Here is a 16,117-nt window from a genome sequence, read left to right as displayed (position 1 = left end):
CAGCTTTGTTTACCAGGGCCTATTTCCACCCATGGTGGTCAGCATTTATAAAACTGCTCACCACTGGCTTATTTTTAGCCACTCTATCCAGACCAAACTCCTTTTTAAAATTGCCCTCTTCAATATTTTCCCTTTGTTCATTTTTTTTCAATTTGCAAGACGACTTAATACCAGCAGAGTGCAGTAGAGGACTGAGAACTCTGAGCCTGGATCTGAGGGATGGTTTCAAATCTGTATTGTGCGACAACCTGTGAATATGACTGAAACACATTGGCTTGTGTTAACTTAGAAAATATAATTACAGTGTAGATAAAAAGAGAATTAGGAAAACCTTGCACACTCCTGCCTCGCACTCACTTTCCTTAGATTAATCCTGTCTATAATTTTAAACAGATAACTAATTTATGCAGTTACAGTTACAGAATTTATAGTCCGCTGTTACCAAATATATTTCAAAGCGGATAACAGCAAGATGAACTAGACCAGACATCTGGGATCATACATCAAGTTACCAAAAAGAAAGTCAGCTAATTCACTGTATTCAAAACGTTTTCCCTAAAGCTGACAAAATTAGGCAAATCTTTAATCCCATTTTGAAGCAGTGACCAAACTGTTGCTGCTTGATGCGTAAAACTTGTCTGAAATAGTTTCCAGTAACGGACCCCCTTGGAATTCATAAATAAAAAAATAAACTATAGAGAATCCGGGGATTAGTGCTTTTGAATATTGATCATCAGCTTTTTAAGATTGCTTTTTTTTTTTATCCTGTCACTCCCTAACCCTGGTCTGTTTGATTTTAACCATGTTTTATAACAAATAAAATTCATGACATATTTCATTTGTCTTCCCGGTGTTGTGACTAGACTGTAAGCTGTTCAGGACAAGGACTTCCATGGTTATCTGTAGAGTACTATGTATGTCTAATTCCTCTATGAGCATACCACCCGAACTCTCATCCACTCTCTCATTACCTCTCGCCTTGACTACTGCAACCTACTCCTCACCGGCCTCCCACTTAACCATCTATCCCCCCTTCAATCCGTTCAGAACTCTGCTGCGCGTCTTATCTTCTGCCTGGACCGATATACTCACATCATCCCTCAAATCACTTCACTGGCTTCCGATCAGGTACCGCATACAGTTCAAGCTTCTCCTTCTTACCTACAAATGCACTCGATCTGCAGCCCCTCACTACCTCTCTAGCCTCATCTCCCCTTACGTTCCTACCCGTAACCTCCGCTCTCAAGACAAATCCCTCCTTTCAGTACCCTTCTCCACCACCGCCGACTCCAGGCTCCGCCCTTTCTGCCTCGCCTCACCCCATGCTTTGAATAAACTCCCTGAGCCCATACGCCAGGCCCCCTCCCTGCCCATCTTCAAAGCCTTGCTCAAAGCCCAACTCTTCAATGTCGCCTTTGGCACCTAACCACCATATCTCTATGCAGGAAATCTAGACTGCCCCAACTTGGCATTTCGTCCTTTAGATTGTAAGCTCCTTTGAGCAGGGACTGTCCTTCTTTATTAAACTGTATAGTGCTGCGTAACCCTAGTAGCGCTCTACAAATGTTAAGTAGTAGTAATACTGCTATAGGAATAAGTGGTACTTGTAGATGTATCATTATGAGCAGCATCCATTTCTTTTATGGAATAAATCCGTGGAAAAATTGCAGAAACTACAGTTTTCCAAGATATGATTCAGGTCATTCTAATTTGCTGTATCACTAAGAATAGTAACACTGGCACTGCAGAAGCTACAGGAAACTCACTATTCCAAACAGTAGGAAAGTAAAGTCTGTGGGTTTTGCAGGAGTCTTTAAATAAAAGATTGTTCCTCTCACAATATATTGAGAGCAGATTGGTAATCCATGAAATGATATTCATTTAGGTTTTTTCAATCACCCCGTCAAGATCTGATCTTGATCTCCAGTAACTGACACGATGCTCCCAGTATTGGGCTCTGTCCTTCCGATTGCCACAAGCCTGCGGCTTTTAGGAGTGCAACTGGACACACACCTCCAGCTGAACAATCATGTGCACTTGGTCACCAAAATAATGTTTCACGCCATGTGGAGGCTTCGGCGTATCAGATACTTCCTTCCTAGAGATTTGTTCCGCACACTTGTCCACTGGCTTGTCCTCTCCCACTTGGACTATTGCAGCGGAATTTATGCGGGCTGCCAGGCCTCCCTGTTGAAAAAGTTTCAAACAGTTCAGAACACTGCTGCGAGACTCATCCTGAGAGAGCGACGCTTTGCACATGCCGAACCCTTACGGTTCAAATTACACTGGCTGCCTGTTCAGGAGCGCATTGCCTTTAAACTCTGCTCCTTGACCCATAAAATTATCTATGGGTTTGCCCCGGAGTATATGCACCCCTTGATCGACCTCCCGCCCAGGAATGCCAACCCTGCTGCTCGTTCCTTCCTCCACCTTCACTTCCCAAACTGTAAGGGTGTCAAGTACAAGAGGATCTTCGCCTCGTCTTTCCGCTATTGGAGTCCTAAGCACTGGAATGCTCTCCCGCAACACCTTAAAACTCAAGCGGACCACGCCCTCTTCAAGACGTTGTTGAAGACCTACTTCTTTGGCAAGACCTACTCCTCACTTTATACCGCTGCTTGATGCACCCTCCCTGGCACCTACCCTGCTAGTTCACCCTGTTAGATGCTTCTCCCCCTGCATACTCCTTGTATATTCTTCTAAGTTTTCCTATTCTGTATTTTATTTAATGTTTGTAAGCCACATTGTGCCTGCATGAGTGGGAAAATGTGGGATATAAGTGAACAATAAATAAATAAATAAATAAATCTATGACCGCAGATTACAATTGCTGGATCACACATGGACTCCTTTCAAGAGTCCCTATCTTCACTCTATGCTTACTTCTACACCCAACTTGCAGGCTCAGGGGAACCTCTCCCCTCATTCCTGAAGTGTGTTTTCGAGCCTGGAGCAACCCCTCCCTCTACAAGGAGAGCAGAATGTATTCAAGCTCCATGGAATCTCTCCCATCACAAGAGTGAATGTGTGCGAGTAACCCCTCCAGTTCAGACCTTGTCTACTGGTATTTCTCCTTGCAGCAAGAGAAGAGGAGTGTGTATAGACCTGAAGGGCAACCTTCGAAAGCTAATCAAGAAATGTATTAAGTTATGTCCAATAAAAAAGGTATCATCTTATTTTCTTTGCCATGTGTTATTTCTATTGATTACCTTTAAAAGTGGACTAACACGGCTACCGCACCTCTCTACTTATGGACCTGAGGAAATCTCCCCTTACTCACATGAAGCAATGGGAGTGCCTATAGGTAGCCTTGGGGTTGTAGACATTCTTTTGTGGGGGGGGGGGGGGGGAGGAGAGGGTATGTGCACTGGAAGCCTAGGGAACATATCCTCACCTGTGAGAGCACAGATGTGTTTATTTATTTATTTATTTATTTATTTGGATTTTGCTCACACCTTTTCAGTAGCTGGGTATTTCTCTGGAGGAGCTCACAATCTAACTTTGTACCTGAGGGAATGGAGGGTTAAGTGACTTGCCCAAGATCACAAGGAGATATCAAGACCGATGCTCTAACCACTAGGCCACTCCTTCACTGTTGGCTAAGCGTTCCCATTACACATGGAAGAAGACAGAAATATCTTGAAGGGAGAAGCTGCTATTGGGAAGAGGGGAGGAGGAAACTAAGAGAAGAAAGATTGATTGTGGTGGAGGAAAAACTGACCACAAAAGAGAGAAGTATAAAAGAACGTTGGTTGCCATGTGGCCAGCTTGCATCACCTTTAGTTAAATCATTTCTATTGGGATTGCAAACATTAGAAACACCATTGCTTGGTTTTTAGCCTCTCGTATCATAAGAACGTAAGTATTCCCATATTGGGACAGAACGAAGGTCCATCAAGCCCAGAATCCTGTTTCCAACAGTGGCCAATCTAGGTTACAAGTACCTGGAAAGATCCCAAAATAGTACAATACATTTTATGCTGCTTATCCTAGAAGTAAGCAGTGGATTTTCCCAAGTCCATTTTAATAATAGCTTATGGACTTTTCTTTTAGGAAGCTATCTAAACCTATTTTAAACCCCGCTAAGCTAACTGCTTTGACTATATTCTGTGGCAATGAATTCCAGAGTTTAATTACACATTGAGTGAAGAAACATTTTCTCCAATTCATTTTAAATTTACTACTTTGTAGCGTCATTGCATGCCCCCCCCCCCCCTAGTCCTAGTATTTTTGGAAAGAGTAAACAAGTGATTCACGTCTACCCGTTCCACTCCTCTCATTATTTTATAGACCTCTATCATATCTCCCCTCAGCTGTCTTTTCTCCAAGCTGAAGAGCCCTAGCCGCTTTAGCCTTTCCTCATAAGGAAGTCTTCTCATCCCCTTTATCATTTTCATTGCCCTTCTCTGTACCTTTTCGAATTCCATTATATATTTTTTTAGATGTGGTGACCAGAATTGTACATAATATTCAAGTTGCGGGTACACCATGGAGCGATACAAAGGCATTATAAAGTGCTTATTTTTGTTTTCCATTCCTTTCCTAGTAATACCCAACATTCTATTTGTTTCCTTAGTTGCCACCGCACACTGAGTAGAGGGTTTCAATGTATCATCAACGATGACACCTAGATCGCTTTCCTGGTTGGTGACTCCTAATTTGGAACCTTGCATCGCGTAGCTATAGTTTGGGTTCCTCTTTCCCACATGCATCACTTTGCACTTGCTTACATTAAACGTCATTTGCCATTTGGACACCCAGTCTCCTAGTCTTGTATGGTCCTCTTATAATATTTCACTATCCGCTTGCGATTTAACAACTTTGAATAGCTTTGTGTCGTCAGCAAATTTAATTACCTCACTAGTTACTCCCATCTCTAGATCATTTATAAATATGTTAAAAAGCAACGGTCCCTGCACAGACCCCTGGGGAACCCCACTATCAATCCTTCTCCATTGAGAATACTGACCATTTAACCCTACTCTCTGTTTTCTAACTTTTAACCAGTTTTTAATCCACAATAGAACACTACCTCCTATCCCATGACTCTCCAATTTCCTCTGGAGTCTTTCATGAGGTACTTTGTCAAATGCCTGTTGAAAATCCAGATACACAATCCTGCTTATAATCGAAAGAGAAAAACGCCTATATTGTGACCCAAATCGGGAGATAGACGTTTATCTCCCAAAAACGAATAAAGCGGTATAATCAAAAGCCGAATTTGGACGTTTTCAACTGCACTCCGTCGCAGATGCGGACAACGTTGATGGGGGCGTGTCGAAGGCGTGGTGAAGGCGGAACTGGGGCGTGGTTATCTGCCGATCAGAGATGGGCGCCTTTCGCCAATAATGGAAAAAAAATATGCGTTTTTAGCAAGAATTTAGGGCACTTTTCCTGGACCCTGTTTTTCCACGAATAAGGCCCCAAAAAGTGCCCTAAATGACCAGATGACCACTGGAGGGAATCGGGGATGACCTCCCCTGACTCCCCCAGTGGTCACGAACCCCCTCCCACCACAAAATATGCCGTTTCACAACTTTTTATTTTCACCCTCAAATGTCATACCCACCTCCCTGGCAGTAGTATGCAGGTCACTGGAGCAGTGGACTTCAGGCAGGTGGACCCAGGCTCATCCCCCCCCCCCCACCTGTTACACTTGTGCTGGTAAATGGGAGCCCTCCAAACCGCCCCCCAAACCCACTGTACCCACGTGTAGGTGCCCCCCTTCACCCCTTAGGGCTATAGTAATGGTGTAGACTTGTGGGCAGTGGGTTTTGAGGGGGATTTTGGGGGCTCAACACCCAAGGGAAGGGTGCTATGCACCTGGGAGCTGTTTTACCTTTTTTTTTTTTTTTTTTTTTAAGTGCCCCCTAGGGTGCCCGGTTGGTGTCCTGGCATGTGAGGTGGACCGGTGCAGTACGAATCCTGGCCCCTCCCACGAATAAATGTCTTGGAGTTATTCGTTTTTGAGCTGGGCATTTTCGGTTTCCATGATCGCTGAAAAACAAAAACGCCCAGCTCAAAAAAAAATAAACGTCCATGTTTTTTCGAAAATACGATTCGGTCCGCCCCTTCCCGGACCCGTTCTCGGAGATAAACGCCCATGGAGATAGGCGTTTCTGTTCGATTATGCCCCTCAATATCAACTGGCTCACCTTTATCCACATGTTTGTTCACCCCTTCAAAGAAATGTAGTAGATTAGTAAGGCAAGATTTCTCTTCACTAAATCCATGTTGACTTTGTCTCATTAATCAATGCTTTTGAATATGCTGTGTAATTTTGTTCTTCATAATAGTCTCTACCATTTTGCCTGGCACCGGTCAGGCTCATCAGTCTATAATTTCTCAGATAACCTCTGGAACCTTTTTAAAAATCGGCATTAGGTTGGCCACCCTCCAATCTTCCAGTACCATGCTTGATTTTAAAGATAAATTAGATATTACTAACAATAGTTCTGCAACTGCCAACACAAATACCTGTTTTATACTTTCACCTCACTTCCCAGCACCCACCTCATCTTTTTATGCAAGGGTTGATCTTGTTTCAACAGCCTCTTGACTAATCCCCCTCTCAACCAACAGTAGGTCTAAACACACACCAGGGCGCCTTCCATAAAGTATGTGAAAGTCCCTTGTATCACCATCCACCAAACCAGGAGGTCCATATTTCTTTAACATACCCTGCCCAAACACAAACAAATCCCAAGGACCTCCAGTCATATTTCCCCTTATCTAATATCCCTTTCTCCCACACCCTCTTTCCTGTCTTCTCTTGTTTGTTCTGTCTGTCTGTCCTAATTAGATTGTAAGCTCTGTCGAGCAGGGACTGTCTCTTCATGTTCAAGTGTACAGCGCTGCATACGTCTACTAGCGCTTTAGAAATGATAAGTAGTAGTAGTAGTAGCTTTAATACCCTTCATGGGAAGTTCATCACATCACTCCGTCTTCTAAGGGAAATTGGTCTACACATAGGGTTCCAATGCCAAGTTGAAAACCCACTTCTACCCTTGGAAGCCTGGTATTTTATGAACTTCTCCACTTGCTTAGCGTTATTTATTTATTTATTCATTCTTGTATCCCACTATTATCCAAAAACAAGTTTCAGTTCAATGTGGCTTACAATTTACAGTTATGTGAAGTTACGTTGATTTATTACAGTTACAAAGTGGTGTGGAACACCGTTACCATATGAAGTTACCTATAGAATTTCTTGAAAAGGTAGGTCTTCAGTTCTTTTCTGAATTGAAGATAGTTAGTAATGCTTCTTGTTGCCTTGGGTATTGAGTTCCACCATTTGGAGCCCAGATAACTAAATCCATCCATGTAGATGGTTTTGTAAATTGTATTTCTATAGTTGGGTAAATGAAGAATTAAGTAACCTCTGGTTTCTGGACTTGCATTTCTTGGGGATAGTTCAATCAGATCTAGCATATATTCAGGAGACTTGCCAAACAGTATTTTGAAAATAAGGGTGCTAGTCTTGAAAAATAATTTATCTCGCCTTGATTGGAAGCCAGTGTAGCATTTCAAGCAGTGGGGTTGATCTTTCGTATTTCGACTTTTTGAATATCAGTTTTTCTGCTGTGTTTTGAACGGTTTGCTATGATTTTAGTATGTTTTTTTTGCACCCTAGATTTGCTTCATTACAGTAGTCTAGTTGTGATAGTATCAACGATTGCACTTTTAGCCAGAATGCTTGTCTAGGAAAGTAGTCTCTAATCCTTCTCAGTTTCCATAGTGTTCTGAAACATTTTGATGTGGCTGCTGATACTTGACTTTCCAGAGATAGATGTTTATCAAGAATAATTCCCAGTATTTTTAGTTGTGTTTCAATTTGGTATGTTTGTTGATTGATTGTGAAGTTTTGGTAAGTTTGAAAATTGTGGCCCAATTTTCCAGAAGATTCAGACTTTTTTAACCTTATTCAATATTTCTGTGATATAGTTATTAAAAGTTATGTAAATGGTGATGTCACCAGCATATATGAATGGGTTCAAACCCATTTGTTCCAATTTTTTGCCGAGTTGAGCCATCATAACATTGAACAATATAGGTGAAATTGGATAACCCTGTGGCAACCCACACTCAGAGATCCAGGAGGCTGAAAATTGATCAGACATCTTTACAATATAGGATCTAGTCCTTTAAAAACCACTGAACCATGCTGCCACTGCACCACTGATTCCCATGTTGTCGAGCAGGGTCATTAGTGTTGTGTGGTCTACTAGGTCGAAAGCACTTGACATATCAAATTGTAGTAGTAAGATTTTCTGTCCTTGGCATATTAGTCTTCTGAACATTGTCATCAGAGTGGTTATGACCATCACAGTGCTATATAATGAGAGTTCTGAAGGATTCCATTAGCTGTTGTGCTACTAGACCCTCCATCGTTTTGGTCAACAATGTGATTGAAGCCACTGGTCTGTAGGTTGTGAGTTCATTGATCTTACTAGTGGTGTTTTTATGGATTGGGTTAAGTACAATGTCGCCCTTGTCAGATGGGAAGAGACCATTCGAAAACATGTATTCTATGTGTTCGGTAAAGCATTCGATGTGGATTTGTCATCGTATAGTTAAGACAGTTTTCATGTACGTATTTTGTCAGTGATGTCTTAACTGTGCTGGTTGTGGGTGTTACAAAGGAGGACCAGTTTCTGTCTGCCTTGTTGGTTTCACATTCGTGTAAGAAGTCTGTGAGTGATGTTTGTGTTGTCGCAAGATTTGATCTTGTTTTTATTACTTTTTGTTCGAAATATTGTGCAAGCTCACCCGCAGTTGGTGGTGTTTCATTTGATGCTAATACTGCTTGGGTGTTTGATATACTATTCATAAGTTCAAATATTTGTTTCGTGTTAATTTGTTCTGGGTTCACGTATGTGTGTTCTGCTTTAGCTCTCTTTGTGTTGTGTTTATATGTTCTTATAGCTTTCCTCCATATTGTTTTGTTTATGTCTGTTTTGTTTTTCGTCCATTTTCTTTCTAATTTCCTCTCTAGTAGCTCATCATTAAGCCAGGGACGTGGTTGTTTTTTTTTTACTTCTTATTTTCTTTTTGAGTGGTGCTACTTTGTTTAGTGTGCTTTCACTTGTTTATCCTAGTTTCTCTTGAAGTGGATGTTATCGGGTGATATGTTTCTTTGTTCGTTCATTGCTGTCATTCAGAAGGTCTGATTATCTTCCTTTCCTCTGGTTTTAAAAGCGTGTGGTGGTGTTGGTTCTCTAATCTTGCCTTTCTCTTTCCATTGAAGTGTAAATATGAGTTTTCTATGGTGTGACCATGGTACCTCTTCCCAGTTCTGATTTTCTAGCTTGGAGCAGACATGAAGTTGCAAGACAGCTATAAAACTGTATAAATTCTGGTGACTACCCTTCTAAGGCAGTAGAAATTTGTGGTTTAACATTTGGCCTATGCTAACTTGTGATAAGTTGCTGGTCAGCAACTAAGAGACAGAGAGGGGCATAATCGAACGGGGTCGGCCATCTAGATGGCCGGCCCCGTAAAGCGGCGTCCCGAGTGGAGTAGAGGAGTGGCAGAGTGGCCTAGTGGTTAAAGCACTGGTCTTGCAATCCAGAGGTGGCGGGTTCAACTCCCACTGTAGCTCCTTGTGATCTTGGGCAAGTCACTTAACCCTCCATTGCCTCAGGTACAAACTTAGATTGTGAGTCCTCCTGGGACAGAGAAATATCCAGAGTACCTGAATGTAACTCACCTTGAGCTACTAGTGAAAAAGGTATGAGGAAAATCCAAATAAATTATTTGAGATTCTGTTGATACTATTTGAGATTCCAGATGGAATGTTGATATTATTTGAGATTCTACATGGAATGTTGCTACTATTTGAGAATCCACATGGAATGTGGCTACTATTTGAGATTCTGTTGCTACTATTTGAGATTCTACATAGAAAATTGCTATAGTGGAGGAGTGGCCTAGTGGCTAGAGCACCGGTCTTACAATCCAGAGGTGGCCGGTTCAAATCCCGCTGCTGTTCCTTGTGATCTTGGGCAAGTCACTTAACCCTCCATTGCCTCAGGTACAAACTTAGATTGTGAGCCCTCCTGGGACAGAGAAATGTCCAGAGTACCTGGATGTAACTCACCTTGAGCTACTACTGAAAAAGGTGTGAGCAAAATCTAAATAAATAAATATTTGAGAATCTACATGGAATGTTGCTACTATTTGAGATTCTGTTGCTACTACTTGAGATTCTAAAGTAGTAGTAGTGGAACTATATTTGGTAATAGCAGACTATAACTATTGTAACTGTAAATGTAGTTATGGGAATGAGCTCAGAAAGGACAACTCAAGAGTTAGAAGAGGGGAAGAGCATTTGGAAGGAGGAAGTGTATGAGCAGGAGGGAAGAACATTAGGAAGAAAGGACTGCTTTAGAGGGAGGGTATGAGAAAAGTGTAATATTGAGGAGGGAGGGGTTATAAAGGGTAACCTGTCTGGATAGAGGAGGTGAGAAGGGTCAAGAGCATTCAGAGAGATGGAGAGGTGGAAGGGGCAATAGCTTATGAAAACAGGAAGAGAACAGCTGTGGAAAAGGATATAAACTCTGCTAACAGATTAACAGGCTTCAGAACATAGATAAACCCTTTCCAAGTATAAAGTAAATGACCGCAAACTATAAATAGAAATACGTAGACAAAAATTATACTGAAACCCCAAGAATCCAGTGCAAACCAGAATAATAGAAACAGCATTTCACTTCTGTAATGTTAAAAATATAACGACAACAGATGGAAATTCGAAAAACTGACATATTCCAATCACTAAATTGAAAATAAAATTCCTTTTCCTACCTTTGTTGTCTGTCAGGGTTTTTTTCCCTAATCGTATTGGTTCCAATTTCTGTTTGCTGTTTTCTTCCATCTTCTTTCTTTTTCCAGGGTCTCCATCTGCCTAATTATCACCAGAAGACGCCATCACTTAGCTTTTCAGACGGACTCACTGCCAACATGGCCAGTGATTTGAAGACTTCTTCAGGAAAGCAGTCCGTTTACAACATCTTATCAGACGTATAGGACTAGATTCTATATATCATTCCTAAAATTTGGCAACTAAATGAAATTCACACAAGTGCACTCTATACAGGACACCTTAATTTAGGTCTGCTTTATAGAATAAGCCTACATTTCCACATGGTATATAGAATATGTCGAGCAGGCCATGACAGCATCTATCTCTAGGTGCGGCAATTTACACCAAATAAAACTAGTGTAAATACTGGCATCTAAGTTAGGCACAGAGGAGGTGTATTATTAGGAAAGGGATGGAAAACAAACACGAGGATGTTATAATGCCGTTGTATCGCTCCATGGTGCGATCGCACCTCGAGTATTGTGTCCAATTCTGGTCGCCGCATCTCAAAAAAGATATAAAGGAATTGGAGAAGGTGCAGAGAAGGGCGATGAAAATGATAAAAGGGATGGAACGACTTCCCTATGAGGAAAGGCTGAGAAAGTTAGGGCTCTACAGCTTGGAGCAAAGGTGGCTGAGGGGTGATATGATAGAAGTCTACAAGATAATGAGCGGAGTAGAGCGGACAGATGTGAAGCGTTTGTTTACATTTTCAAACAACAATAGAACCAGGGGACAGAGAAACTTCACTGGCTCCCGCTCAAGGAACGAATCGAGTTCAAAATCTGCACGACTGCACACAAAATCATTCACGCAGATGCCCCACTCTATATGTTAAACCTAGTGGACTTACCGCCCAGAAATGCCAAAAGATTGGCCCGCAAATTCCTCAACCTGAACTTCCCCAGCTGTAAAGGAATGAAATACAAACAGGCTTATGCTACTACCTTTGCGTACACAGTCTTGGAACGCACTACCCATGGCCCTGAAAACCATGACAAATCCAACCAGCTTTCGCAAAGCTTTGAAAACACATCTCTTCAACAGAACCTACAAAAGTCACCCTCAATGAAACAAATCATTCCTTAAACCACCCAAGTACACCAAAACACTTCTCACACGACCTTACCTAACACCTTTCTACCTAAATTCCTCTTTCACCTCAGCTTATGATCGACTGTTTTTTTTAAATCATGTAATGACGTTCTCATTTCCATACTCTGTAAGCCACATTGAGCCTGCAAAAAGGTGGGAAAATGTGGGATACAAATACAAAAAAATACAAAAAATAAATAAAATATGGTAGATTTAAAACAAACATGAGAAAGTTTTTCTTTACTCAGCCTGTAGTTGGACTCTGGAACTCGTTGCCGGAGAATGTAGTGACAGCAGCTGGCCTCACGGAATTTAAAGGGGGTTTGGACAGATTCCTGAGGGAAAAGTCCATTGAACATTATTAAATTCTTTTTTGGGGGGGGGGGGGGGGGGGGGTTGCCAGGATCTTGAAGCCTGGATTGGCCGCTGTCGGAGACAGGATGCTGGGCTTGATGGACCATTGGTCTTTTCCCAGTATGGCAGTGCTTATGTACTTATGTAACCCTGTGCATAGTTTCCTAGAATGCCCACGACCCACCCATTCCACGCCGGAGGCCATGCCTCCTTTTCGGCTGTGCGCAGTAGAATTTACATGCATCACTTTGCAGAATACATTTAGCAGGCAGTGCGTGTACATTCTAATTAATGCCAATTAGTGCTGATAATTGCTTGTTAACATTCAATTATCAGCAATGATTAAACTTGTTAACAAATTAAGGCCCCCTTTTACCAAGCTGCAGCAAGAGGGGGCCGGCGTTGGCGTGGGCGTGTGTTTTACACATGTGCTGAGGCCTCCTTTTACTGCAGATGGTAAAATGACCAGTCTTGCTTTCCTGCAGGAAATGGCCGGGCGGCTAGTAAAGCACTTGCTGCACAGCCGTTTCGGAGGGAGCCCTTACCGCCACCTATTGAAGGGGCGGTTAGGGCTCCCGTGCTAACCAGGCAGCGTGTGGGACTGCCCAATTACCGCTGGATACTGTCTGGCATTACAAATTTTTGTAGCACCAGAAATGAAAGCGTGGTAGGGGTGGGAAATACTGCCGGGCTGCTGCGGTAGCTCTGCGGTACTTCCGTTATTGTGAGCGATAAGACTGTGTTGGGCTTACCGTCGCTTACTGAAAGGAACCCTAAGTTATGTGCGTTGTTATGGAATATTCTTCAAGTTCCACGCGGAAATCTCAGCACAGTATATAGAATCCGGGGGGATAATGTGCCTCCGTCAGCATAGTCTGATAAGAAGTTGTAAACTGACCACTTCCCTGACAAAGTCTTCAAAACACTGGCCATGTTGGCAGCGAGTCCATTTGAAAAGCTAAGCGATGGCATTGGAGTAATTTTCCAAAAGCTAAGTGCCTTAATTAAGTTCGATAAGAAGCTTATGAAATGTAATAAATCTTGATTGTTGGAAACTTAAGCTTGAATTAACAATGAATATATAAACAAAAATGTTTTTAAAAAAAATGAAAATTAGGACCAATGATCTGAAGTGTCTGACTTCTTTCATTGATTAGCAGTTTGGAAATAACGCTGCCTCTGACGGTCCATAAAAATATTAGTCCTTTCCTACGGGCAATTAGTTTTGTGAGTTGCATGTTCTTTATTAAGCTTTGACATGTAATATTGTGCCCTTAAAAGAAGACATTTTTCTGGGATACATTATGGTTATTCCTTCCCTGTATATTATTTTTATTACATTTGTACCCTGCGCTTTCCCACTCATGGCAGGCTCAATGTGGCTTACATGGGGCAATGGAGGGTTAGGCGACTTGCCCAGAGTCCCACTAGCAACATTCCATGTAGAAGTCAGCCCTTGCAGATCACCAATGTGGCTGCGCAGGCTTCTGCTTCTGAGACTCACAGAAACAGAAGCCTGCGCAGCCTTCTACATGGAATGTTGCTAGTGGAATAGCAACATTCCACGTAGAATCTCCAATAGTATCTATTTTATTTTTGTTACATTTGTACCCTGCGCTTTCCCATTCATGGCAGGCTCAATGCGGCTTACATGGGGCAATGGAGGGTTAAGTGACTTGCCTAGAGTCACAAGGAGCTGCCTGTGCCTGAAGTGGGAATCGAACTCAGTTCCTCAGGACCAAAGTCCACCACCCTAACCACTAGGCCACTCCTCCACTCATATTAGAAGTATAGAGCTCTCTTAAATAAATTTATCCCACAGAAGAGCAGAATATCAGGATTTCCAGGGACTTCTCTCTCACCTGCTGTCTCCTTCGCTTCCTCCCCCTACATCTCTCTCTGACAAACCTTTTCTTTCCTTCCCTTTATTTTTCTGTCTCTTTATTGACTCAGATTTCACTCCTCCTTAACATCCAGTTCTCAATCTCCTTCTTTTTACTGCATCTACCTACTGTTTTTCAACACTCATTCCAGCTGTATCTCTTTCCTCATCCTCTTACTCCCCCCTTCCCCCCCCCCCCCCCCCCCCCCCCCCCCACAGCTGTTACGGATAAAAGGAGAGCTGAAAGAGGCTATTAGAGCCGAAAGAACATATTTCAAAAAAAAATGGAAAATGTATCTGAATGAAGAAAACAGGAAGCAGCAGAAGCACTGGAGAATTTAGATGCAAAGCATCGATAAGGAAGGCTGAAAAAGAATTTGAAAAAATACTTGCTTTAGGGGCAAACGCTCGTGGAGGGGCATAATCGAACGAAAACGTCTATCTCCATGGGCGTTTATCTCTGAGAACGGGTCCGTGAAGGGGCGGACCGAACCGTATTTTCGAAAAAAAATAGACGTCCATGTTTTATTCGACAATTTGTGAGCTGGGCGTTTTTGTTTTTCAGCGATAATGGAAAATGAAAGCGCCCGGCTCAAAAACGAATAAATCCAAGGCATTTGTTCGTGGGAGGGGCCAGGATTCGTAGCGCACTGGTCCCCCTCACATGCCAGGACATCAACCGGGCACCCTAGGGGGCACTTTTACAAAAACAAAAAAAAAAGGTAAAAGAGCTCCCAGGTGCATAGCACCCTTCCCTTGTGTGTTGAGCCCCCCAAATCCCCCTCAAAACCCACTGCCCACAAGTCTACACCATTACTATAGCCCTAAGGGGTGAAGGGGGGCACCTACATGTGGGTACAGTGGGTTTGGGGGGGGTTGGACGACTAAGCATTAAGCAGCACAATTGTAACAGGTAGGGGGGGGATGGGCCTGGGTCCACCCGCCTGAAGTCCACTGCACCCCCTAACAACTGCTCCAGGGACCTGCATACTGCTGCCAGGGAGGTGGGTAAGACATTTGAGGGTGAAAATAAAAAGTTGTGAAACATCATTTTTTGTGGTGGGAGGGGGTTAGTGACCACTGGGGGAGTCAGGGGAGGTCATCCCCGATTCCCTCTGGTGGTAATCTGGTCATTTAGGGCACTTTTTGGGGCCTTATTCGTGAAAAAACAGGGTCCAGGAAAAGTGCCCTAAATTCTCGCTAAAAACGCATATTTTTCTTCCATTATCGGCGAAAGGCGCCCATCTCTGATCGCCCGATAACCACACCCCAGTTCCGCCTTCACCACGCCTTTGACACGCCCCCATCAACTTTGTCCGCATCCGCGACGGAGTGCAGTTGAAAACGTCCAAATTCGGCTTTCGATTATACCGCTTTATTCGTTTTTGTGAGATAAACGTCTATCTCCCGATTTGGGTCGCAATATAGACGTTTTTCTTTTTCAATTATAAGCTGGATAGTAAAACCTCTTTCAGATACAGTTGAAGTAGAAAACCTGTGCAGGAATCAGTGCGACCATTAGAACATCAAAGAGTAAAAGGGGAACTCGGGAAGGTTAACTCCCAAATTCTATAAATGGCGCCTTAAGTTGTGCGTTGCTGTTCAACCTTAAAAGGAAGGCTTGTTGCCGAAACACGGCCTGTGTAGGGTCCCTTGTGCTAATAAACAAACATTTTGGAAGCTCTTACTCTCCGGTAGTGCTGGTCATTTGGACTTGGTTCGGCTTCCACCCCTATGTTTTGTGCGTGCTAATTTGGCCACATGGCCAAATTGCTTTCACAACTGAATTGATTAACAAACCAATCAGCGCTGATAATTGGTACTTAACAACCAATTAGCAACACTAATTGGCTTTAGTTAGAATTTAAGCGCACAACTTTCTAGGCGTATTCTATAACATGGTGCACGTAAATTCTAATGCA

The sequence above is a fragment of the Microcaecilia unicolor genome, chromosome 7 (assembly GCF_901765095.1).
Source record: "Microcaecilia unicolor chromosome 7, aMicUni1.1, whole genome shotgun sequence".
NCBI classification, from domain to species: Eukaryota; Metazoa; Chordata; class Amphibia; order Gymnophiona; family Siphonopidae; genus Microcaecilia; species Microcaecilia unicolor.
The sequence above is the reverse complement of the archived record's forward strand: the minus strand, read 5'-3'. Positions refer to the sequence as shown.